This window comes from Coenobita brevimanus, chromosome 90, assembly GCF_032717465.1.
Source record: "Coenobita brevimanus isolate Jiangsu-jjx chromosome 90, ASM3271746v2, whole genome shotgun sequence".
Classification (NCBI taxonomy): Eukaryota; Metazoa; Arthropoda; class Malacostraca; order Decapoda; family Coenobitidae; genus Coenobita; species Coenobita brevimanus.
Genome location: NC_137043.1, coordinates 12,051,815 through 12,078,188, shown reverse-complemented (window position 1 = coordinate 12,078,188; position 26,374 = coordinate 12,051,815). Strand labels below are relative to the sequence as shown.

General features: G+C 40.1%; 2 non-coding genes across 2 annotated transcripts; both read right to left on the bottom strand.

Annotated features, from left to right (window-relative positions):
- Positions 1-2,330: 2,330 nt before the first annotated feature.
- LOC145411777 (5S ribosomal RNA) lies at positions 2,331-2,449 on the bottom strand. Its single transcript, XR_013899478.1, has one exon. It is a non-coding gene; the product is annotated as a 5S ribosomal RNA (ribosomal RNA).
- Positions 2,450-12,045: 9,596 nt separating this feature from the next.
- LOC145411776 (5S ribosomal RNA) lies at positions 12,046-12,164 on the bottom strand. Its single transcript, XR_013899477.1, has one exon. It is a non-coding gene; the product is annotated as a 5S ribosomal RNA (ribosomal RNA).
- Positions 12,165-26,374: the final 14,210 nt, after the last annotated feature.

Genomic DNA, 26,374 nt, shown 5'->3' with positions numbered 1-26,374 from the left:
ATGCCAGCATTAACTGAGTGGAAAGTGGAATATACATCATCTACTTTTACTCTTATTTTTCTATTGCTGAGATATGAGGAAATCAAAGGAACAAAAGAGTTTAGTCCATAGCAAGGGAGTTTGGACTACAGGGAACTGTGCCAGACTCTGTCAAAAGCTTTAGAAATATACAGGGCTACTGCATGAGTTTCACCGTGCAGGTCAACTGATTGATGGATGGTATGAGTCAGGAGATTGAGTATGTCAATGGTGGATCTTTCTTGGTGAAAACCATATTGTCTATCACTAATTAAGTTGTTGGATTCAAGATGTTTAACTATGTGCTTATTAATTACAGTTTCAAAAACCTTACCAAGAGAAGATGTGACAGCTATTGGTCTGTAATCAGAGGGGTCAGAGTAACTTCCTTTCTTTGGAATTTGGTGGATATTGGCTTCTTTCCATGAATTAAGGAATGATGAAGTACGTATGCATAGTCTGAATAATTTTGCAAGAACAGAGGCAAGTTCTGGGGAACACTTTTTCAAAACAATTGGCGGAATTCCATCTGGGCCTGGAGGTTTGTTGGTAGGTAAATTGTCTAGGATCGATTTCACGTACCTTGTCTGTATTTTAAGTGGAACAGTGTCGGGAGAGTCAAATTCTAGTGCTGGAACATTCTGGCTGGCTTCCTCTAAGGTAGAATTTCTGGCAAATGTACTGGCAAAGAGATCTGCTTTCCCACGCGGGTCATTTGTAATGTTACCATCCGAAGATTTTAGTGGGGGAATGAATGATGGCTTGTTAAAGTTATTATTGAAGGAATTGAGAGTTGACCAGAATATTCTATTGTCATTAGGGTTGTTAAGTAGTTTTGATGCTTGGTTTTGAAGAAAGTTTGATTTAGCAAGATTTATTACAGCTTTTGCATGGTTTCTAGCAATTTTAAATTGAGAGAGTGATTCAAATGTTTTTTATTTCAAGTAATAGTTATATGCTGATGACTTTTGGGCTGTTGCTCTGGCACAGTTGCTATCAAACCACTTTGGAGAGTTCGATCTTTTAGTGAATTGTTGACTTGGTATGAATAAATCCATACCAGCTAGTATTAAATCGCATATGTGGGCCTGGGTAGAATTGACAACACTAGAGAAGAAAGACTGCCATGGAATGTCAGCAAGATAATTTCTAAATTCATCCCAGTTTGCCCTACCAAAGTGCTACCGGGTCACCCTGACAGGTTCAGAATGGGGAGGTTTGGGGGGGCTAACTAATGAGGCTTTGATGAGATTGTGGTCAGAGGATCCAAGTGGAGACAATACCTCTATCCTGTACTGATCTGGATTATTTGTCAGGAACAGATCCAAACGATGGGCGTTATGGTCAGGATTATCTGGTATTCTGGTTGGTTGCTTTACCAGTTGCGTGAGATTAAACGATTCTGCAAACAGCTCACACTCTAGACCAGCATCGTCAGTCCTGGCAGAGTGCAATAACCATTCAACATTATGTATGTTAAAATCACCCAAGATGGTAATTTCGGTGTTAAAGGCAAGATTAAGGTTACTCAATTGTGTGGAAATGGAATTAAATACACTGGGTTCAGAAGAAGCATTGAGGGAGCAATAAACTACACAGATATATTTGGTGATATTTTGACAGTTTAGTTTATACAGCAAGTAATCAAAAATGCGTGAAGTGAAGTTTAAAATGGTGTCAACTGCATATTGGGATTTGATATAACAACAGGTGCCACCCTTATTACGGAAGTTTGTAAGGAAATGGTAACCAGGAAAACAATATGGGGATATTTCAGTAGATGGTGAGATTTGTGGTTCTGTGAGGAATAGGGCCAGAGGGGATATGGACTGCTGGAAAAAATGGACTGAATTTAAGTTGGTACTAAGCCCACGGATGTTGGTGAAGAATATGGCGGCATTTTTACTTCTCCGCTGACGAGCATGGTCGGAAATCGCACTAGTCGCTACTGGCACAGTCGCTTGATGGCGACCGGGGGGACCCTGTGCCGCCAGCCCTACCCTGCCGGTGGTGGCAACCCGTGGTACCACCTCTTTTGAAAGTAAAATTGCAGCGGCCATTGCTAAGAGAGTGGAATAGAGGTGTGATATCTTATGTGCATGTAGTGTAGTGTAGACAGTTGAAGGTAGAGGTATTAAGAGAGTATGCTGGCCTATTCTGTGTGTGTGTATATATATATATATATATATATATATATTTCATTCATTCATTGCCAGACGCCATGTATCCCAGACAGGGTGGCCAAGGGCTTAGAGTTAATTGTTTTACAGGGAGGGGCACTAATCCTCCACCAACCCCACTTGACGTAGGGATGCCAACAGCATCTGGTGTTCCCAGGCGGTCACCCATCCAAGTACTAACCAGACCCAACGTTGCTTAACTTCGCTGATCGAACGGAAAGCGGTGTACTCAACGTGGTATGGCCATTATATATATATGTACATATATATATCGAACGGGAAGCAGTGTACTCAACATGGTATGGCCGTAATATATATATATATATATATATATATATATATATATATATATATATATATATATATATATAACGGATTGCAATACATTTTTATTATCACATAAGTTGTAGAGATCCACTGAATTTGACCAAGTGCTAAAGGTGACTAAAGATCACTGATATTTAATTAACCATTTCGGTCCAATTACGTAGTTCCTGCTATACTATATTTTTGCTTTCTTCAGACTTTAAAGAGGTTTTCAAAAGGAAAAGTTTAGCTGTTGCTTTCATTTACTCCTTTCCATGCGAAGTTTCCCTGAAGCTGACAGCATCACGAAGTATCAAGAATAAAACCGGACCCCAGACGTAAGAGGTTAGAACAGGTACCGTTATATAACTAGGTTTGAAGCTCTTAATAAACACAGAAACATCATGGAAACGCTGTCAGTATGTCTAAAGCACAAAATTTACAGTATAACCAATGTATGCCTACAGCTGTGACCTACAGATTGAAAGATATAACGCGATCCAGGCCATGTGCGGTGAGATTGTAGGAGCGATCTGACTGCTGACCAAGGAGATTCCTTCCTTCCTCATAACAAAAGCTCACCGAGTTCATGTAACCACGGCTTACTAGTATTCAAGTACTGGGAGTATTTCTGCTCCGTCAGGAGCATGCTGACTACAATGACCAAAGAGACTCATTCCCACCTCATTAACTAATACTAACTGAAATTATACAACCTCGATTAAGAATTCAGGCTGAAGGAGTGGCCCAGCTCCCTCAGGAAAAAAAATAAAACTCAGTATACAAAACTGGACGCAGTCTAACCTACGAATAAGCTAAGGAGTGCTCAAAGAGCGTTGGTGTATCATTGATCGATATAACACTGAATATGTCAGTAAGAAGAGGAAAGTTAATAAACTAAAAGCCTTTGACTCAACCCTGTTTAGAAGAACTGTGTGTTTGGACTGAATACCTGGACACGTGTCCTTATGGACTTGCTGAGGTAATAAAGGATGATGCATTACAGCGAATAACATACTGACACAGTCCTGTGAGATATGTAGAAGGAAGAGAGAAGTTTTTGATTAGCTGTCGGTTTGAGAAGGATATGATGATGATTCTTTACCTTTTGAACCTAAGGACGACCTTTGTAATTATATTATGTTACCTCCAGACGAAATTGTTTCCATCCTATGATTTTTCTACCAAGAGGGGGTCAAGTGCAGCCTTCATTAACCCGCCCTGTCCCGTCGACGTATGGGTACATTGCAACGATTTGCATTTGCCAGTCCCGGCGACGTACCAGTACGTTGTGCAATTGCAAGGTCCCTAATTTGCACAATTTTCAATTTTCGCGCGTGATTTTTCGTATGTATACACGGGACACCTTCCTCTATTCCTCTACAAGATGCCAAGCAGGGACAATGCCTTACACCGCATAACCTCCCCCCTCCCCCCCTCACGCCATTGTCTTGGCAAAGGACCTGTTACCAGTGACCTGGCTAGTAAAGATATTCAGAGCCAGAGTGATTCCCCAATCGATGACAATGTGGAGGACAATGTTTACATAGCATTAGAAGAAGAAACAGCCAGAAATAATGATCAGGTAATGTGGCAAAAAAAGGTCAGGTATGGTGATTAGTTAGTGAGTGAAACAATGCTTATAATGTTTTTATTACTGCTTGAAAACCAATATACTCTCATACTACATATACATTCGTACCAAGTAAATAAATAAATACCGTTTATGAGTGGATAAAATAGTTACCCTCCCATAGAACTCGTTTTCTTTGGTGCCGGCATGTTAGAAAACCCAGTCAGGTAAGGAGGAACTCCTACCTGGATTGGGTATTTTAAACCTTAGGTGAACAATTTCTGTATGAATTTTCGATGTTTCTCACCAAAAGCGAAGGTTTTAGCCAAAAATTTTTTTTTCGAAAATACCTCGGGACTGGGGGATGTCAGAGGTGCGGAAAACCTCGGGACGTGACGGGTTAACGCAGTCACCACTAGAGGATTCTATTACACTGAATGTATCTGTCATTAACATTAAACAATTAGTGCCCAGGGTCCTGTGTGAGGGAGTATGCTGCAATAGTACTAAGCATGCCGCCCTCTGTCCACTGTTTCATTGTCATGAAGCTCAGGTGAGTACCCAAGGATTCTCCCTTTATTACCTCCACCAAGGAGATTATGTTTTTGCGGCGTTGGTTTGTGTGTCTGTTTATCTGTTAGCAGGAATTTAAAAAAAAATGAACGGATGATGTTGAATATGTAGGGTATGGCCCAAGGAACAATCCATTAAATTCTGGTGGTGATTCTGTACTGTCACCTCTGCGATCCAGACTTTTACATGGTCAAAAGGGGTAGAAAACAAGTCACTATTGTTGACCAATATGTGCTGGAACGGTCAGGAACTCAGATTGATGGAGACTCTCTCCCATTAGCGGCCTCTTCGGTTGCGTTTATTACATTTCAAGTGGCCAAGTTAAGAGTGGTAGCATGCCAAAATGATTGGGCCAGTCTCCAACTAGGCCAACCCAAGCCCAACCTTCGCAGTTTCCCAGAATGCTTCTAAGTTGTACATTAATAAACTACTAGGTAAGCTCTACATGACCAGTTCTCAAGGGTTATACAAACCATAAAGTTCGAGTGGGAGGGAATGTGTATTAACAAGACCAAAAAGTAGAAATCTTCCCCAGCTACTTGCTTTACAGATTAAACGTGAATCAGTTGGCATATTGTTCGAAAAATATATCTCTATATGGTCCTAATATCAAATGCACAAAATTTAGCTCCTCTGTCCCAGTCCAATGTGTTTCTTCATAATCGTCCATCTGAGCACAAATTTCACTGGTCCAGTCCTCTGCCACTCCCGACCTTAACTTCCACAACTGGGACCTTGATTCACTGGGACTTCGACCTCCACGCCTGGACTTGGACTCACTCACTGGTACTTAGACCTCCACACTTGGATTTTGACTCACTGGAACTTCGACCTCCACGCTTGGACCCGCTAGAAGTTAATATGAATAATGAATAACTATTCTCCCCAATGCAAGTAATCCCTTCACATTATCAGGAAGGTCTCATAATAAAGAAACATGAGTTACAACACTCGGCATCAAGTAATAACAGAATAACACATGGCACCACCGACACATAGGTCTGCTCAAAATAATACTTATTGTAGGGATAACATGGAAGAAAAAGTACTGTAACAAATACAGTAAGCATGAATAACTGTAACTCTAACCATGAAAATCATCACTGTATCAATATCATTGTGCCTCACAAAGTAACTATGTGAACATTTACTCACAACATAGCCCTAATAAATACTGAATTGCAAAGTCATTTCAACACAATAATAAATAATTCACAGTCCCCGGGCACCTAATATTTGGCCTACAAAAAAAAAAATCACACATTTATTTGAGGCTCAGACAGAAATCTGTAGCATTTCGTATTCTAGTTACTAAATAATAATACTGTACAGTACAGTACACAAAGATGTGGGAAATACCTCACTATCCAGCTCAAAAATGTAGGGGAGGTGAGCAGGAACACAGGACTCGCTTGTCCAAAGGCTAATGGTGTCACCGTTACATTTCAGAATTCCTTGGAGGGGGGGGGGGGCAGTGAGGATGACGACAGCACCAACCAGCTGCCACGTATCACGGCCGGTGAGCGAGTGAGACACGCCAAAATTGCGAGGAGCAAGAGTGGGGGGGATGATGGCATACGTAATTTAAGATTTTAATTATTACAGACTCGAGATAGACTCAGTGTGATATCTTTCCCCTTACAATCGATTACTCAAAAAAAATAACATTCTCTAGTTACAATAATTACTCAACAACACCTCTCACTTTATACTCTTACATCGAAAAATAATGAAAATCATCGTGCTTTACATCACTTTGCGCACGCATACATTATGCTGGATCACGTGACCAAAGGTACATGTTCCCATCTCACTCGAGTGTTTTTATATTATAAAGAGACTTAATACTAGTAAATTACAGTAGGAAAAAAAAGTGACTTAGCAACTATGTAACTTAATCTATGTTCTGGACACGTCCTCATGGTAACAGCCATGCCTCGGCCACTCTCTCCCACTTAACCGAACTTTTGGTCATATAAAATAAACTAGACACAACTCATTATTACTTCCGGGCACTTCAATCCGGATCATCATCCGGAACCAGGAATTTTTTAAAGGATTGTCAACCATTGTGGGATAGTGGCAACTTTAGTTTTTCTGCGTCTCACTAGATAAATAATGCCTACAATGCTTGCATAAATATAACAAGATAACATCTCCATAAGATTCACCAAACACTCCACCTTGGTGGAGGTTTGCAATCTCTGATTGCTTTTGTTAACTTTTGAAAATGATTAGTTCCGTCCTCTTTTGAAAAAATTGGACGCTAATAGGTTAATACAACATGAATTCCTCGGGAATAGCTTTCGAGTCTGAACATGGCTTTCACACTTATCTAGACATTCTGTCTGGTGTTCTTTACTCATTTAATGCTAATGCATGTTGGTGCTGTCTTCTGCATATTTCGAATGTCCAAGAATACTTCTCTCGTTACCTTTGAAGGCTCTGTAGTACCCAGTGCGTACAAGTTTATTTCTGTATATGATATAGTACCTTAGCAGTCTTGTCAGCTGTGAAGGCTCACTGGCTGCAGATTCATCCGACTGATTCTTAAAGTCCTTGGAGACAGAAGTGGAAAAAGCATCAGGACTTGGGATGCCATCTGTACGTACCACCATGATCAACATTCTCTGACATTTTCCTCCTCTCTGTGGTGATAGAAGATGCCAAAAATCATAGGCAACGCTACGCTGCTGCAACCCTCCATCTGACATCCCCCCCCCCACATCCCTGCACACCTAAACAAGCGCATAACGGCCCTTATCCCCTTCCCCGCGTATAATACAGAGACATTAAAACTTAAAAATTTCAGTAGTTTATCCATAGTAATAACGAAGTTATGAGCAGATTTGATGAAATTATGACTCCTGCTTTTTTAATTTAGGCAGCTGTTTTTTTTTATTACATAATAGGTGCAACCATGAAACTCCATACATAATTGTTCATATAGTAATTCATCATGTAAAATTTCTGCCTCCAAGGTGTAATAGCTGCAAAATTTTAATAGAAAAATGCATTGGGTCCTTCAGATTACTTGCATAGGTTGCATTGAAATCTCTGGATTTTTTTTTTTTACTTTTTCATTATTAAAAAAAAAAATACTTAAGTCACTGCATTCTATCTATCAAGAGGCACCAGTTCACTATAAAAGAAACATAACTACGTGAAATTTCATACTCTATAGTGAATACTTTCTGAGTTCCAGCCCGAAAACGAAATCTCTGTGCATGGCTAGCAGCCCTGTTGCCCATCTTTACAGATAGACATATTCTGATCCCAGTGATAATATTCTCCTCTGACTTTGTCACATGGAGCGAAAAAAATTGTGACAACAATGTAAGGCACACAACCCCCCCTCCCCCCCCCCAAAAAAAAAAAAGAATGAAAAGATTAGATGGTTCGGGTGCTTGGGAAAGAATTACAAGTATGGGAGGCAGGACACAGTATTATCAAAGGACTGACGGGGAAATTGTGCTAGTGATAGTACATGAAGTGTGTTAAATCATATGAAATTAGAGCAGAAACTAACTCTACTCACTTAAAGACTTGTAGGACCAGTGCTTTTAGTGGACCAGTGCAATGGAAGTAAATAAATACAGTTTTCAGACAGGAATGATTAAATAACTTTACCCTTGAACTATTTTCTGTTAGACTCACCAACATGTTGAGAAAAAAGTTAGTATCATTACATTAGGCCTGAATGAGACAGCCCAAGCATAATTTTATTATGTACAGAAGATATTAGTGCCGACGTCATGACGTGAGGTGAGCAGGGCCTCAACGAACGGACTGTCAAATGTTTCCCCCTCAAAAAAAAAGAAAAGAAAAAAAAAACTAAAAAGCGTTTGATGTGTAACAGTCAACAAGATTTTAATGCTTAATGGAAAGTCCCTTACTCTGCTAAATGGATTTACTGTGATTCTTGCATGCCGTGGAAGAGACGAGACTCAGGCAACCGATGGTTAGCAAAGACCGATGACTCTTTGATGCACCAGTCAGTGATGAATTTGTCTAGTACTTCATCGGTGTGGGGGCATCTTTATTTATTAAGTCACAGATATAACTGGCAGTATATATATATATATATATATATATATATATATATATATATATATATATATATATATATATATATATATATATATATATATATATATATATATAATTTATTTATTTATTTATTTATTTATTTATTCATGCATGCTATTACCGACCCAGCAGGGAAAACCTGAAAACAAGGAGACAGTAGTTTCATTCAGTAAGACAGTCTCAGCTGTCGAATATTATGATCCTAAACAAAGAAATTTCAAACTATCCACAACTTGGCTTTGCTGATTTGAGGTTTACCCGGGTTGTTTCACTTTTGTCTGTTACAGTACAATGTCAGCGAGTCATCCCCATATAAACCATTTCATTTCAGTTTCCTACATCTCACACACACCTCTCACCTACCTCGATAGTAAGACCTCTCTCTCTCTTTTTTTTTTTTTTTTTTTTTTTTTTTTTTACATATCATGACCTCGTAGCATGAACGCAGTAGTTCAATTTTTTTTCTCCCTTCCCCTCCCTATTTGCTTACCCCATGTACAGTTACTGACATAAATAGGGTACCTTCATTGACAAAAACAGAATGAACAATTATTTTTGAAACACAGTTATGAGTTATTGGAAGCCCGACAAACTTTTCAGAATATTATGAAAGTTTCATAATTGTTCCTCTTCGAGGAACATGTGAAACTATTTTGTTATTCTCAGCTGTACCTATGCGGTATTTGAATTGTATTGAGAATATCATAATTTTCCATTAAGCAGGTTACATATTAAAAAAGGCAGAACAGTGGAGATCAATTATTTGTCGACAAAATAACCTGCTTGTATCTGATAGGAAAAACAAAAATGGTTCCGCTATACAGTATATAATGATTATATACGGGGCTTAAATGAAGGATGACATACGTGACAAAGTCTAAGAACCTCATTACAATATCGTCTTATCGGCATAGTCCCTTCAGTTCATGGCCTTTCTTCTAAGCTGGATGGATGCTTTTAGAGGGAACTAGAATTAAAATGTATATTTTTTGTTACCGAAGTGTAATCTTGCACGTAATAAAACAATCTTCAGATTCCAAACACTTGAAAAATACATAAATTGATGGACTGTACTAAGTAGAGAAATGCAACACCGATAAAAGGGCAGGGCAGGGAGCAGCTTGGGTGCCTGAATTTCATTAAAAGAATTTAAACAGACATTCCACAAGACCTCGATGTCATAAAAACGACCCTGCTAATACCGTCATACCAACTGCAAATGATGCAGCCGTAGCGTATGTTCAGTATGGAAGAAAGATAATAGTACCCAGGAGTGACATAAGTATGTGTGTGATGCCATCTGGTGCGCGTGGAACTGCTGGGCCCCACGTAACTGGCTGACTAGTCTTTGCACAGAGTCTAACACCAAGGGGGAAAATATTTCTCCATAAGGGTCCGTGGTCGATGTATATAAATTATCGATTAAATTTCATATTCCATTGCTCGACTATCTCTTAATTCCCTCAAGTTTCCTGGGCCAGGCTACCCAGTTCGGTGATATAAAGCGAGACACCAGTCCCTTGACCCTGACTGAAACTATATGAACACTGAACCCCACCGACAACACAGATTTAAAACCTTTTGGGTCAGATCGGTTGGAGTATAATGTTACAAAAAAAAAAAAAATAAATAAAAAAATAAAGGAGGTTTTTGGCGGCTGAATCGTGAATGAAGGCATGTTAAGCTACCATGGTTCAGAACAATTAAACTGTAGCAGACCATCTTATAGAAAGAAGGGGTAGGTTTTGGATTAATGCATGACAATTAAACAATGGTATTTAAGGCAAACAGTCATATTATGCTAATTACCATTCTTCCCCAGGAATACGACCCGCGACCATCTTTGTTATAATCCAGATTCGCAGTTATATTGCTGTTTGAGCTGGGACAAGACTGAAACAAATTTTGCCTAAGAATCTGGCCGGCCCGCGTATCACGCTTTGGTTCTTCCAGTTGGGGGCTCGATACCTTAACCAATCCGACTAACCCCTCCGGCAGCGTTGACATGAGTCTCTGGGCATCTCTTTGATTCGATCTGTGGCGGACGAGCACACGTTTTCCTTCGACTCGAGAGCTCCAGCCACCATACCAGCGAGGTATCCAGAGTGGGGCACAAAAATGACAAGAACAATTAATGTACACAACGGGTGCTGGAGCTTCAAGTCTAATATACTGCTTGGCTGAAGTCGGTAAAAATATATGGACGAGAGGTGGAAACTTCAGAGTCCTGATATGGATACTATTAAGGTCGTCAAAGTCTATAGGGGAGAAGCACCTCGTTTCTGAAAGAAGTTAGTGAGTCACAAACGAACAAGGCCGACCCAAAGATGCGTGGACGGACTTACAGCTATTTATACCTTTATTTATTTTTTTTTTTACTTCTAATAATCATTGTTGCAAAATTTCCTAATACCTCTACAATAGTAATTTCTCTTACCAGTCTGAATTATGTTGCGATCCCTACTTCTAAGATGGTAATTTCGGTGTTAAAGGCAAGATTAAGGTTACTCAATTGTGTGGAAATGGAATTAAATACACTGGGTTCAGAAGAAGCATTGAGGGAGCAATAAACTACACAGATATATTTGGTGATATTTTGACAGTTTAGTTTATACAGCAAGTAATCAAAAATGCGTGAAGTGAAGTTTAAAATGGTGTCAACTGCATATTGGGATTTGATATAACAACAGGTGCCACCCTTATTACGGAAGTTTGTAAGGAAATGGTAACCAGGAAAACAATATGGGGATATTTCAGTAGATGGTGAGATTTGTGGTTCTGTGAGGAATAGGGCCAGAGGGGATATGGACTGCTGGAAAAAATGGACTGAATTTAAGTTGGTACTAAGCCCACGGATGTTGGTGAAGAATATGGCGGCATTTTTACTTCTCCGCTGACGAGCATGGTCGGAAATCGCACTAGTCGCTACTGGCACAGTCGCTTGATGGCGACCGGGGGGACCCTGTGCCGCCAGCCCTACCCTGCCGGTGGTGGCAACCCGTGGTACCACCTCTTTTGAAAGTAAAATTGCAGCGGCCATTGCTAAGAGAGTGGAATAGAGGTGTGATATCTTATGTGCATGTAGTGTAGTGTAGACAGTTGAAGGTAGAGGTATTAAGAGAGTATGCTGGCCTATTCTGTGTGTGTGTATATATATATATATATATATATATATATATATATATATATATTTCATTCATTCATTGCCAGACGCCATGTATCCCAGACAGGGTGGCCAAGGGCTTAGAGTTAATTGTTTTACAGGGAGGGGCACTAATCCTCCACCAACCCCACTTGACGTAGGGATGCCAACAGCATCTGGTGTTCCCAGGCGGTCACCCATCCAAGTACTAACCAGACCCAACGTTGCTTAACTTCGCTGATCGAACGGAAAGCGGTGTACTCAACGTGGTATGGCCATTATATATATATGTACATATATATATCGAACGGGAAGCAGTGTACTCAACATGGTATGGCCGTAATATATATATATATATATATATATATATATATATATATATATATATATATATATATATATAACGGATTGCAATACATTTTTATTATCACATAAGTTGTAGAGATCCACTGAATTTGACCAAGTGCTAAAGGTGACTAAAGATCACTGATATTTAATTAACCATTTCGGTCCAATTACGTAGTTCCTGCTATACTATATTTTTGCTTTCTTCAGACTTTAAAGAGGTTTTCAAAAGGAAAAGTTTAGCTGTTGCTTTCATTTACTCCTTTCCATGCGAAGTTTCCCCTGAAGCTGACAGCATCACGAAGTATCAAGAATAAAACCGGACCCCAGACGTAAGAGGTTAGAACAGGTACCGTTATATAACTAGGTTTGAAGCTCTTAATAAACACAGAAACATCATGGAAACGCTGTCAGTATGTCTAAAGCACAAAATTTACAGTATAACCAATGTATGCCTACAGCTGTGACCTACAGATTGAAAGATATAACGCGATCCAGGCCATGTGCGGTGAGATTGTAGGAGCGATCTGACTGCTGACCAAGGAGATTCCTTCCTTCCTCATAACAAAAGCTCACCGAGTTCATGTAACCACGGCTTATTAGTATTCAAGTACTGGTTGTATTTCTGCTCCGTCAGGAGCATGCTGACTATAATGACCAAAGAGACTCATTCCCACCTCATTAACTAATACTAACTGAAATTATACAACCTCGATTAAGAATTCAGGCTGAAGGAGTGGCCCAGCTCCCTCAGGAAAAAAAAAAAACTCAGTATACAAAACTAGACGCAGTTTAACCTACGAATAAGCTAAGGAGTGCTCAAAGAGCGTTGGAATATCATTGATCGATATAACTCTGAATATGTCAGTAAGAGAAGGAAAGTTGATAAACTAAAAGCCTTTGACTCAACCCTGTTTAGAAGAACTGTGTGTTTGGACTGAATACCTGGACACGTGTCCTTATGGACTTGCTGAGGTAATAAAGGATGATGCATTACAGCGAATAACATACTGACACAGTCCTGTGAGATATGTAGAAGGAAGAGAGAAGTTTTTGATTAGCTGTCGGTTTGAGAAGGATATGATGATGATTCTTTACCTTTTGAACCTAAGGACGACCTTTGTAATTATATTATGTTACCTCCAGACGAAATTGTTTCCATCCTATGATTTTTCTACCAAGAGGGGGTCAAGTGCAGCCTTCATTAACCCGCCCTGTCCCGTCGACGTATGGGTACATTGCAACGATTTGCATTTGCCAGTCCCGGCGACGTACCAGTACGTTGTGCAATTGCAAGGTCCCTAATTTGCACAATTTTCAATTTTCGCGCGTGATTTTTCGTATGTATACGCGGGACACCTTCCTCTATTCCTCTACAAGATGCCAAGCAGGGACAATGCCTTACACCGCATAACCTCCCCCCTCCCCCCCTCACGCCATTGTCTTGGCAAAGGACCTGTTACCAGTGACCTGGCTAGTAAAGATATTCAGAGCCAGAGTGATTCCCCAATCGATGACAATGTGGAGGACAATGTTTACATAGCATTAGAAGAAGAAACAGCCAGAAATAATGATCAGGTAATGTGGCAAAAAAAGGTCAGGTATGGTGATTAGTTAGTGAGTGAAACAATGCTTATAATGTTTTTATTACTGCTTGAAAACCAATATACTCTCATACTACATATACATTCGTACCAAGTAAATAAATAAATACCGTTTATGAGTGGATAAAATAGTTACCCTCCCATAGAACTCGTTTTCTTTGGTGCCGGCATGTTAGAAAACCCAGTCAGGTAAGGAGGAACTCCTACCTGGATTGGGTATTTTAAACCTTAGGTGAACAATTTCTGTATGAATTTTCGATGTTTCTCACCAAAAGCGAAGGTTTTAGCCAAAAAAATTTTTTTCGAAAATACCTCGGGACTGGGGGGTGTCAGAGGTGCGGAAAACCTCGGGACGTGACGGGTTAACGCAGTCACCACTAGAGGATTCTATTACACTGAATGTATCTGTCATTAACATTAAACAATTAGTGCCCAGGGTCCTGTGTGAGGGAGTATGCTGCAATAGTACTAAGCATGCCGCCCTCTGTCCACTGTTTCATTGTCATGAAGCTCAGGTGAGTACCCAAGGATTCTCCCTTTATTACCTCCACCAAGGAGATTATGTTTTTGCGGCGTTGGTTTGTGTGTCTGTTTATCTGTTAGCAGGAATTTAAAAAAAAATGAACGGATGATGTTGAATATGTAGGGTATGGCCCAAGGAACAATCCATTAAATTCTGGTGGTGATTCTGTACTGTCACCTCTGCGATCCAGACTTTTACATGGTCAAAAGGGGTAGAAAACAAGTCACTATTGTTGACCAATATGTGCTGGAACGGTCAGGAACTCAGATTGATGGAGACTCTCTCCCATTAGCGGCCTCTTCGGTTGCGTTTATTACATTTCAAGTGGCCAAGTTAAGAGTGGTAGCATGCCAAAATGATTGGGCCAGTCTCCAACTAGGCCAACCCAAGCCCAACCTTCGCAGTTTCCCAGAATGCTTCTAAGTTGTACATTAATAAACTACTAGGTAAGCTCTACATGACCAGTTCTCAAGGGTTATACAAACCATAAAGTTCGAGTGGGAGGGAATGTGTATTAACAAGACCAAAAAGTAGAAATCTTCCCCAGCTACTTGCTTGACAGATTAAACGTGAATCAGTTGGCATATTGTTCGAAAAATATATCTCTATATGGTCCTAATATCAAATGCACAAAATTTAGCTCCTCTGTCCCAGTCCAATGTGTTTCTTCATAATCGTCCATTTGAGCACAAATTTCACTGGTCCAGTCCTCTGCCACTCCCGACCTTAACTTCCACAACTGGGACCTTGATTCACTGGGACTTCGACCTCCACGCCTGGACTTGGACTCACTCACTGGTACTTAGACCTCCACACTTGGATTTTGACTCACTGGAACTTCGACCTCCACGCTTGGACCCGCTAGAAGTTAATATGAATAATGAATAACTATTCTCCCCAATGCAAGTAATCCCTTCACATTATCAGGAAGGTCTCATAATAAAGAAACATGAGTTACAACACTCGGCATCAAGTAATAACAGAATAACACATGGCACCACCGACACATAGGTCTGCTCAAAATAATACTTATTGTAGGGATAACATGGAAGAAAAAGTACTGTAACAAATACAGTAAGCATGAATAACTGTAACTCTAACCATGAAAATCATCACTGTATCAATATCATTGTGCCTCACAAAGTAACTATGTGAACATTTACTCACAACATAGCCCTAATAAATACTGAATTGCAAAGTCATTTCAACACAATAATAAATAATTCACAGTCCCCGGGCACCTAATATTTGGCCTACAAAAAAAAAATCACACATTTATTTGAGGCTCAGACAGAAATCTGTAGCATTTCGTATTCTAGTTACTAAATAATAATACTGTACAGTACAGTACACAAAGATGTGGGAAATACCTCACTATCCAGCTCAAAAATGTAGGGGAGGTGAGCAGGAACACAGGACTCGCTTGTCCAAAGGCTAATGGTGTCACCGTTACATTTCAGAATTCCTTGGAGGGGGGGGGGGGGCAGTGAGGATGACGACAGCACCAACCAGCTGCCACGCATCACGGCCGGTGAGCGAGTGAGACACGCCAAAATTGCGAGGAGCAAGAGTGGGGGGGATGATGGCATACGTAATTTAAGATTTTAATTATTACAGACTCGAGATAGACTCAGTGTGATGTCTTTCCCCTTACAATCGATTACTCAAAAAAAATAACATTCTCTAGTTACAATAATTACTCAACAACACCTCTCACTTTATACTCTTACATCGAAAAATAATGAAAATCATCGTGCTTTACATCACTTTGCGCACGCATACATTATGCTGGATCACGTGACCAAAGGTACATGTTCCCATCTCACTCGAGTGTTTTTATATTATAAAGAGACTTAATACTAGTAAATTACAGTAGGAAAAAAAAGTGACTTAGCAACTATGTAACTTAATCTATGTTCTGGACACGTCCTCATGGTAACAGCCATGCCTCGGCCACTCTCTCCCACTTAACCGAACTTTTGGTCATATAAAATAAACTAGACACAACTCATTATTACTTCCGGGCACTTCAATCCGGATCATCATCCGGAACCAGGAATTTTTTAAAGGATTGTCAACCATTGCGGGATAGTGGCAACTTTAGTTTTTCTGCATCTCACTGTTTAAATAATGCCTACAATGCTTGCACAAATATAACAAGATAACATCTCCATAAGATCCACCAAACACTCCACCTTAGTGGAGGTTTCCAATCTCTGATTGCTCTTGTTAACTTTTGAAAATGATTAGTTCCGTCCTCTTTTGAAAAAATTGAACGCTAATGGGTTAATACAACATGAATTCCTCGGGAATAGCTTTCGAGTCTGAACATGGCTTTCACACTTATCTAGACATTCTGTCTGGTGTTCTTTACTCATTTAATGCTAATGCATGTTGGTGCTGTCTTCTGCATATTTCGAATGTCCAAGAATACTTCTCTCGTTACCTTTGAAGGCTCTGTAGTACCCAGTGCGTACAAGTTTATTTCTGTATATGATATAGTACCTTAGCAGTCTTGTCAGCTGTGAAGGCTCACTGGCTGCAGATTCATCCGACTGATTCTTAAAGTCCTTGGAGACAGAAGTGGAAAAAGCATCAGGACTTGGGATGCCATCTGTACGTACCACCATGATCAACATTCTCTGACATTTTCCTCCTCTCTGTGGTGATAGAAGATGCCAAAAATCATAGGCAACGCTACGCTGCTGCAACCCTCCATCTGACATCCCCCCCCCCACATCCCTGCACACCTAAACAAGCGCATAACGGCCCTTATCCCCTTCCCCGCGTATAATACAGAGACATTAAAACTTAAAAATTTCAGTAGTTTATGGATAGTAATAACGAAGTTATGAGCAGATTTGATAAAATTATGACTCCTGCTTTTTTAATTTAGGCAGCTGTTTTTTTATGATTACATAATAGGTGCAGCCATGAAACTCCATACATAATTATTCATATAGTAATTCATAATGTAAAATTTCTGCCTCCTAGGTGTAATAGCTGCAAAATTTTAATAGAAAAATGCATTGGGCCCTTCAGATTACTTGCACAGGTTGCATTGAAATCTCGATTTTTTTTTTTTTACTTTTTCATTATTAAAAAAAAAAAATACTTAAGTCACTGCATTCTATCTATCAAGAGGCACCAGTTCACTATAAAAGAAACATAACTACGTGAAATTTCATACTCTATAGTGAATACTTTCTGAGTTCCAGCCCGAAAACGAAATCTCTGTGCATGGCTAGCAGCCCTGTTGCCCATCTTTACAGATAGACATATTCTGATCCCAGTGATAATATTCTCCTCTGACTTTGTCACATGGAGCGAAAAAAATTGTGACAACAATGTAAGGCACACAACCCCCCTCTCCCCCCCCCCAAAAAAAAAAAAAAAAAAAAAAAAGATTAGGTGGTTCGGGTGCTTGGGATAGAATTACAAGTATGGGAGGCAGGACACAGTGTTATCAAAGGACTGACGGGGAAATTGTGCTCGTGATAGTACATGCAGTGTGTTAAATCATATGAAATTAGAGCAGAAACTAACTCTACTCACTTAAAGACTTGTAGGACCAGTGCTTTTAGTGGACCAGTGCAATGGAAGTAAATAAATACAGTTTTCAGACAGGAATGATTAAATAACTTTACCCTTGAACTATTTTCTGTTAGACTCACCAACATGTTGAGAAAAAAGTTAGTATCATTACATTAGGCCTGAATGAGACAGCCCAAGCTTGATTTTATTATGTACAGAAGATATTAGTGCCGAGCTCTTGAGTTGAGCAGGGCCTCAACGAACGGACTGTCAAATGTTCCCCCCCCCCCAAAAAAAAAAAAGCGTTTGATGTGTAACAGTCAGCAAGATTTTAATGCTTAATGGAAAGTCCCTTACTCTGCTAAATGGATTTACTGTGATTCTTGCATGCCGTAGAAGAGACGAGACTCAGGCAACCGATGGTTAGCAAAGACTGATGACTCTTTGATGCACCTGTCAGTGTTGAATTTGTCTAGTACTTCATCCGTGTGGGGGCATCTTTATTTATTAAGTCACAGATATAACTGGCAGTATATATATATATATATATATATATATATATATATATATATATATATATATATATATATATATATAATTTATTTATTTATTTATTTATTTATTTATTCATGCATGCTATTACCGACCCAGCAGGGAAAACCTGAAAACAAGGAGACAGTAGTTTCATTCAGTAAGACAGTCTCAGCTGTCGAATATCATGATCCTAAACAAAGAAATTTCAAACTATCCACAACTTGGCTTTGTTGATTTGCGGTTTACCCAGGTTGTTTCACTTTTGCCTGTTACAGTACAATGTCAGTGAGTCATCCCCATATAATCCATTTCATTTCAGTTTCCTACATCTCACACACACCTCTCACCTACCTCGATAGTAAGACCTCTCTTATTTTTTTTTTTTTTTTACATACCATGACCTCGTAGCATGAATGCAGTAGTTCAAGTTATTTTCTCCCTTCCCCTCCCTAATTGCTCACCCCATGTACAGTTACTGACATAAATAAGGTACCTTCATTGACAAAAACAGAGTGAACAATTACTTTTGAAACACAGTTATGAGTTATTGGAAGCCCGACAAACTTTTCAGAATATTATGAAAGTTTCATAATTGTTCCTTTTCGAGGAACATGTGAAACTATTTTGTTATTCTCAGCTGTACCTATGCGGTATTTGAACTGTAGTGAGAGTATCATAATTTTCCATGAAGCAGGTTACATATTAAAAAAGGCAGAACAGTGGAGATCAATTATTTGTCGACAAAATAACCTGCTTGTATCTGATAGGAAAAACAAAAATGATTCCGCTATACAGTATATAATGATTATATACGGGGCTTAAATGAAGGATGACATACGTGACAAAGTCTAAGAACCTTATTACAATATCTTCTTATCGGAACAGTCCCTTCAGTTCATGGCCTTTCTTCTAAGCTGGATGGATGCTTTTAGAGGGAACTAGAATTAAAATATATATTTTTTGTTACCGAAGTGTAATCTTGCATGTAATAAAACAATCTTCAGATTCCAAAAACTTGAAAAATACATAAATTGATGGACTCTACTAAGTAGAGAAATGCAACATCGATAAAAGGGCAGGGCAGGGAGCAGTTTGGGTGCCTGAATTTCATTAAAAGAATCTAAACAGACATTCCAGAAGACCTCGATGTCATAGAAACGACCCTGCTAATACCGTCATACCAACTGCAAATGAGACAGCCGTAGCGTATGGTCAGTATGGAAGAGAGATAATAGTAGCCAGGAGTGACATAAGTATGTGTGTGATGCCATCTTGTGTGCGTGGAACTGCTGGGCCTCATGTAACTGGCTGACTAGTCTTTGCACAGAGTCTAACACCAAGGGGGAAAATGTTTTTCCACAGAGGACAGTGGTCGATGGATATAAATTATCAATTAAATTTCATATTCCATTGCTCGCCTATCTCTTAATTCCCTCAAGTTTCCGGGGCCAGGCTACCCAGTTCGGTGATATAAAGCGAGACACCAGTCCCTCGACCCTGACTGACACTATATGAACACTGAACCCTACCGACAACACAGATTTAAAACCTTTTGGGTCAGATCGGTTGGAGTATACTGTTACAAAAAAAGAAGAAGAAGAAGAAGAAGAAGAAAAAAAGGAGGTTTTTGGCGGCTGAATCGTGAATGAAGGCAAGTTAGGCTACCATGGTTCAGAACATTTAAACTGTAGCAGACCATCCTATAGAAAGAAGGGGTAGGTTTTAATGCATGACAATTAAACAATGGTAATTAAGGCAAACAGTCATATTATACTAATTACCATTCTTCCCAAGGAATACGACCCGCGACCATCTTTGTTATAATCCAGATTCGCAGTTATATTGCTGTTTGAGCTGGGACAAGACTGAAACAAATTTTGCCTAAGAATCTGTCCGGCCCGCGTATCACGCTTTGGTTCTTCCAGTTGGGGGCTCGATACCTTAACCAATCCGACTAACCCCTCCGGCAGCGTTGACATGAGTCTCTGGGCATCTCTTTGATTCGATCTGTGGCGGACGAGCACACGTTTTCCTTCGACTCGAGAGCTCCAGCCACCATACCAGCGAGGTATCCAGAGTGGGGCACAAAAATGACAAGAACAATTAATGTACACAACGGGTGCTGGAGCTTCAAGTCTAATATACTGCTTGGCTGAAGTCGGTAAAAATATATGGACGAGAGGTGGAAACTTCAGAGTCCTGATATGGATACTATTAAGGTCGTCAAAGTCTATAGGGGAGAAGCACCTCGTTTCTGAAAGAAGTTAGTGAGTCACAAACGAACAAGGCCGACCCAAAGATGCGTGGACGGACTTACAGCTATTTATACCTTTATTTATTTTTTTTTTTACTTCTAATAATCATTGTTGCAAAATTTCCTAATACCTCTACAATAGTAATTTCTCTTACCAGTCTGAATTATGTTGCGATCCCTACTTCTAACTCCGCTGTGCGATAAGGGTCCAGCTTGGTAGTGTGAACAGTAAACTTCTTTTTCCGCAAATATTGTTTAAATGTCTTTATCTGCGTTCCGTTTAAATTCCTTCACATTTCTCTCAGTCAATGGTCCAGTAGTTATATGCGGAAGCATCTCCTGGAGGGGCCCGGTCACATGGTTCCGTTCTGTATGTTGTTTTTGTATTACTTGCGGAGTTTAATTTTACCACGATTATTACCTATCCATTTCTTTCTGTTTACTAATATAGCAGCCTATCTTATACTAACTTATCCTAATAGATAAATCAATTTGACTAACAAAACAATCTATCCAGATACTAAAAAAAATAAAAAAAAAATAACCTGATCTGATACTAAGAAAACAAATCTAACGTAACCCAGACTTTTCCGGAGAAGACAAAGTGCAAACACGGTACACAGAACGGAAATCAGCGGAGCGGTCAGCCAGTCACTCCCTAAGGATTTTACAAACAAGGTACCCGGTACTTTAGCGAGGTCCCTTACAGTGCTTCACTTTAGCTACTCCCCGCATGGTCCAGCATCAATCTAGTTTTATGCACGTATTTCCCAGTCTCTCTCTTAGTCACTCATCTTCCTGCGTTGGTTATGCTTCGCTTATTCCCTCTCATCTTTCACTTTAATCACCCTTCTTAACAGCAACGTAAATTTTCACCCACTCTTCCATATGTCAGACTTTTTTTACAGATACATTTGCTCTGTTCTAACACATTACTTCTCTCACATATTACTTCTCCCTTACTCAGTTCACCACTAACTATGCTTTAATTGTTATCCGTTTATTTACTTTTTGTCAAGCATTCTTTATCCTACCTGACTTTAAATTCATTAACCCAGTGTGTTGCTTTGCTTACGTTTCTTTTATTTTCTTTCATATTTCACTAATTTGCGTTTATCCTACCTTATAGGCCCCTCTCTCTCTCTCTCTCTCTCTCTCTCTCTCTCTCTCACACACACACACACACACACACACACACACACACACACACACACACACACACACACACACAACGTTGTAATATATATGATGTCTGTCTTGATTGCCTCCTGTCTTCTCCCTTTTCGTTTTGTTCCACGTATTTTCTTTTCTTTCGTTTGATGCTTTGTAATTTCTTATATTGTAGTCTTTTTTCTTCTTTCACCCAGTTACTTCATCTCTCCTGTTCTCCTTTAAATCAAGCCAGCCTCGCCTCTTCACAGCAGCATTTACAGAGCCCACCAAAGCCCTTTAAGGTCCCGTAAGAAGGCTACATCCCTCAGCAAACCCCTTCCCCACCGCATCAAAAGCTATTGCCCCGTCTACAAACGACCCAAGATTGCCCTCCACCCTGCTCATTTTCTCAGCGTGTGCGTGACCTAAGAGGCAAAAAAGAATATATGAAAAAAGCACAGGAAAAGCGATAGTATTGTGGAAAGGCCAAGCTCAAAATAGACAGATAATTGCCCTACCAGAACCGGATGCTGGATTAGAGGTAGGAGAGGGTGAAAATACCCCTACAAATAATTTGAATAATTCTATATTGGAATGCTTCGAGGATTTTTTTTTTTTTTTTTTTAATGACGGGTCAGAAGGCCCCTACCCAAAGCAGGCCAATAATTACGTTACCAGAGCCCGATGCCGGGAAGGAAACTGGACCGAATACAGATACAAAGTCGAATACCTCAGACTTTTATAACAAGAATACAAGTAGCAGTTTAAACACACACACACACACACACACACACACACACACACACACACACACACACACACACACACACACACACACACACACACACACACACACACACACACACACACACACACACACACACACACACACACACACACACACACACACACACACACACACACACACACACACACACACACACACACACACACACACACACACACACACACACACACACACACACACACACACACACACACACACACACACACACACACACACACACACACACACACACACACACACACACACACACACACACACACACACACACACACACACACACACACACACACACACACACACACACACACACACACACACACACACACACACACACACACACACACACACACACACACACACACACACACACACACACACACACACACACACACACACACACACACACACACACACACACACACACACACACACACACACACACACACACACACACACACACACACACACACACACACACACACACACACACACACACACACACACACACACACACACACACACACACACACACACACACACACACACACACACACACACACACACACACACACACACACACACACACACACACACACACACACACACACACACACACACACACACACACACACACACACACACACACACACACACACACACACACACACACAGAGGGTTGGGTAGAAATGCTCTATCCCGATGCATGATAGATGTTGGAGCTAGTAGAAATAGAAATGCTTCAGATGTTTGTAAATGGGAAATCAAGCATGAATTTAACAATGCAAAAAATGTAAAGAGAATGTTTGGGGAAACTGCTCTTCCCAAGAGAGGCCAATAGCTTCCTTACCTGAAGACGAATCTGGCTAATACAAGAGCTTTGCTCTCACATACAAAATTGAATGCATTATTATTTCTTGCATCAGTGCCAAATCGTGTTACAAGGGGGGAGAGGTATGACAGAAACGCCCACCCAAGAAGGTTGACAAATTGTTCTTCCAGATGCCGATGCCGGAGTCAGGGATGGGGTAATAAAGAGTCTCTGCATTCCAAGCGAGATACGAATGTCTCTGTGTTTTATGGATGGGATGCCAATTGAAATTCCAGATGACTGGGAAGATAATATGGTTGGGTCGAAAGGTACTACATAGTGTAGTCCAAAAAATTTTCTTTTTGAAACTCCTTGCCGACAGAAACTCGTACAAGAGCTCTTCTTTCGGGGAGCCGGTGGTACACTGGTTAGCACAAGCAGCTCTCAACTAGACGAACGTGAGCTAGATTCCTGGGCCACTCAGACTGGTGACCACAGTTTTCGTCATGCCGCTTTAACACAGCAGTACAGTCTGTGACACTGACTGATGCTGATCGAATTTTAGGGGAAGGCTGGGACATGGCAAAAACTTGAAGGTGTGTCTTAATGTCTCTCGTGTAGCCGATTAATAGATAACCAAAACCACCTCCTCAATAGTATGGTAGCTTTAAATCTCTATGACCGAAAATGTAAACAGCAAATGACTCCACTCGGGTAACGTATTTTACTGCGTCATTCATGCTATCATTGGACGATTTAATTCATGCTTTGGCAATGCTTAACATCCATGTTCCACCAGTTGGGTTTAAGGTTTTTAGGAGGCCATTTGTTCCGCTTCGGCATACATAACTTTCACTGCTTTACCGAGAATACTTGTGAATAATTTATATGTTTCATTAATATCTATTTTTCGAAGAATAGGATTCCAGTTACTTGAACCAAATACTTTCCTTTAATTTTTGAAAATCTGCTCTCTTGTATTGGACGCTTTCTCATAACTAGCCTCACTCGAGTCAGAAAGTCTACGAGGTAATGCAATGATATTTATTACAAGTTAGTGTCCAGGTCCAACCCAATGTTTGAAGATAGAGCCTCTACCCATTTGGCAGCCGATAAATAAAAATCACAAAGATTACGGTATTTTGGTTGCCACATATTTCTGCAGTTCTATGCCGAATAATATAATACGCAGATAGCAAAAATAAAATAACGGAGTTTACCGCTTCTATGCCATACAAGGCCATATTATTGCTGCTATCACATGGGATGGCCAGGTCCAGTGTGTGTCCCTTACTGCGTCAAGCACTGTTACTCATTCAATCACTGAGTCACTGTACCTTTTCTGAACCATGAAATCTGGCAAGTCATAGCTGCAGGATTTTGTGTCACACGCATTAGTGGATGCAATAGTGTGGTGGCTATTAGGGTGTGTATGAAGTGCATATGTGGTGGGTCGAATGTATATGGTGTGCATCAGGGGTGAGGCTGGGGTGTGTCTGAAAGGCGTGTGTTTGCAACGAAAAAGAACTCATTTTGAGATGTGTTATGGTGGTGGATAAGACTGGGATAGTGCGGCTATCAGAGGGTCTTTTGTTTTGTTCAGCAAAGGAGGGACATTCCAATACATTCGGCAGTATATAATAAAACGGGAAAAGATGCCTTCGTAGTGAAATGATGCCACACGATGTTTTGTCCTTTATTATTTAGCACTATTCTTTCCGCCACCGGGCAATTTTTAGTCAGTCAAGGTATCTTAGTTTGCCTTAATAATGAAAAACATGCCTTTATGTTACATATATTAAAGCAGAATGCGTAAAATATATCACAAAGTAGGAGGTAAACTTTTCAAGCATGCAAGAAAACGCTTCAATACTACCTTGCCAGTCTGTCCTCTGTAATTATTCCAATTGTCCAAATAACCCCTTCGTGATTCTGGTAATGGAAGTGTTTACATTGACTGGATTGTCTTACCTCACATGTATTTCCATCTAAGCGTCCTCCAAGTTACATTGCCTTTATGCCGAAGGTAGTATATCTGAACATCTTACACTTGTTCCGTCCCGTTTGAAGTATTTACTGTATGATTTATCCACCCTTCCCCTCCTTCTCTCTCACTCATATTGAAATGTTTAAATATAGCCATCAGTAAACCTTTCATAACAAGAGGTTTCCCCTAAGACCACAGGAAATCCTCTTCCCTTTCTCCTTACCCTCAAGACTTCGGTCAGATGACCCCTCTCTTATTTCATTCTTGCTTTTTTCAGAGGCTTTTACTCCATCTAGGATAAACTTTTCGAAATGTCTTCGCCATATCACTCAGATGGCGTCCCTCTTATATCCTTCTTATTGTTTTCAGAAGCTTTCCTTTACCCTGGGAGAGTTTTTGAATTATGTGGTTTAGATTATAGCCTTTGATAACACATCACTTCACCAGGTCTCTCCTGAAATACTCACAGTCGTCTGTAGGTTTCAAGAAATAACTAAAGACGTCATTGTATCCCTTCTGACTGATGTTTCCCGTAAATAATCGCAACACCTGATCCAGCAGTGAAGCCCCTCACAGCGGGGAGGTGGTGCCGGGTGTCTGATCAAGGTCTTGGGCGGGTGTGACAGATGCATGGCTTCCTTACAGATTCGGGGGCTCCTCAAGTTCCACGAAGGATTTGTTGGAGCACGTGATACCTTAACACGGGCAAATAATGTAAGTAAAAATATATGATCTTAGTAAGTAGGTTTGTATATCACCTTTTATTCTCCACCTTATTTTATATATTCTAACCTTCATTTCGTCTGTCAGAGCACATTTATCACTTCACTATTTCACTCTCTAGTTCTAGTTCTGGCTCTAGTTCTGACACCTTCACCCCTTCAGTCAGATACTGTAGAACTTAGTTTTTCTTTGCTGCTTCCAGAGGGGTTTATTAACTTCAG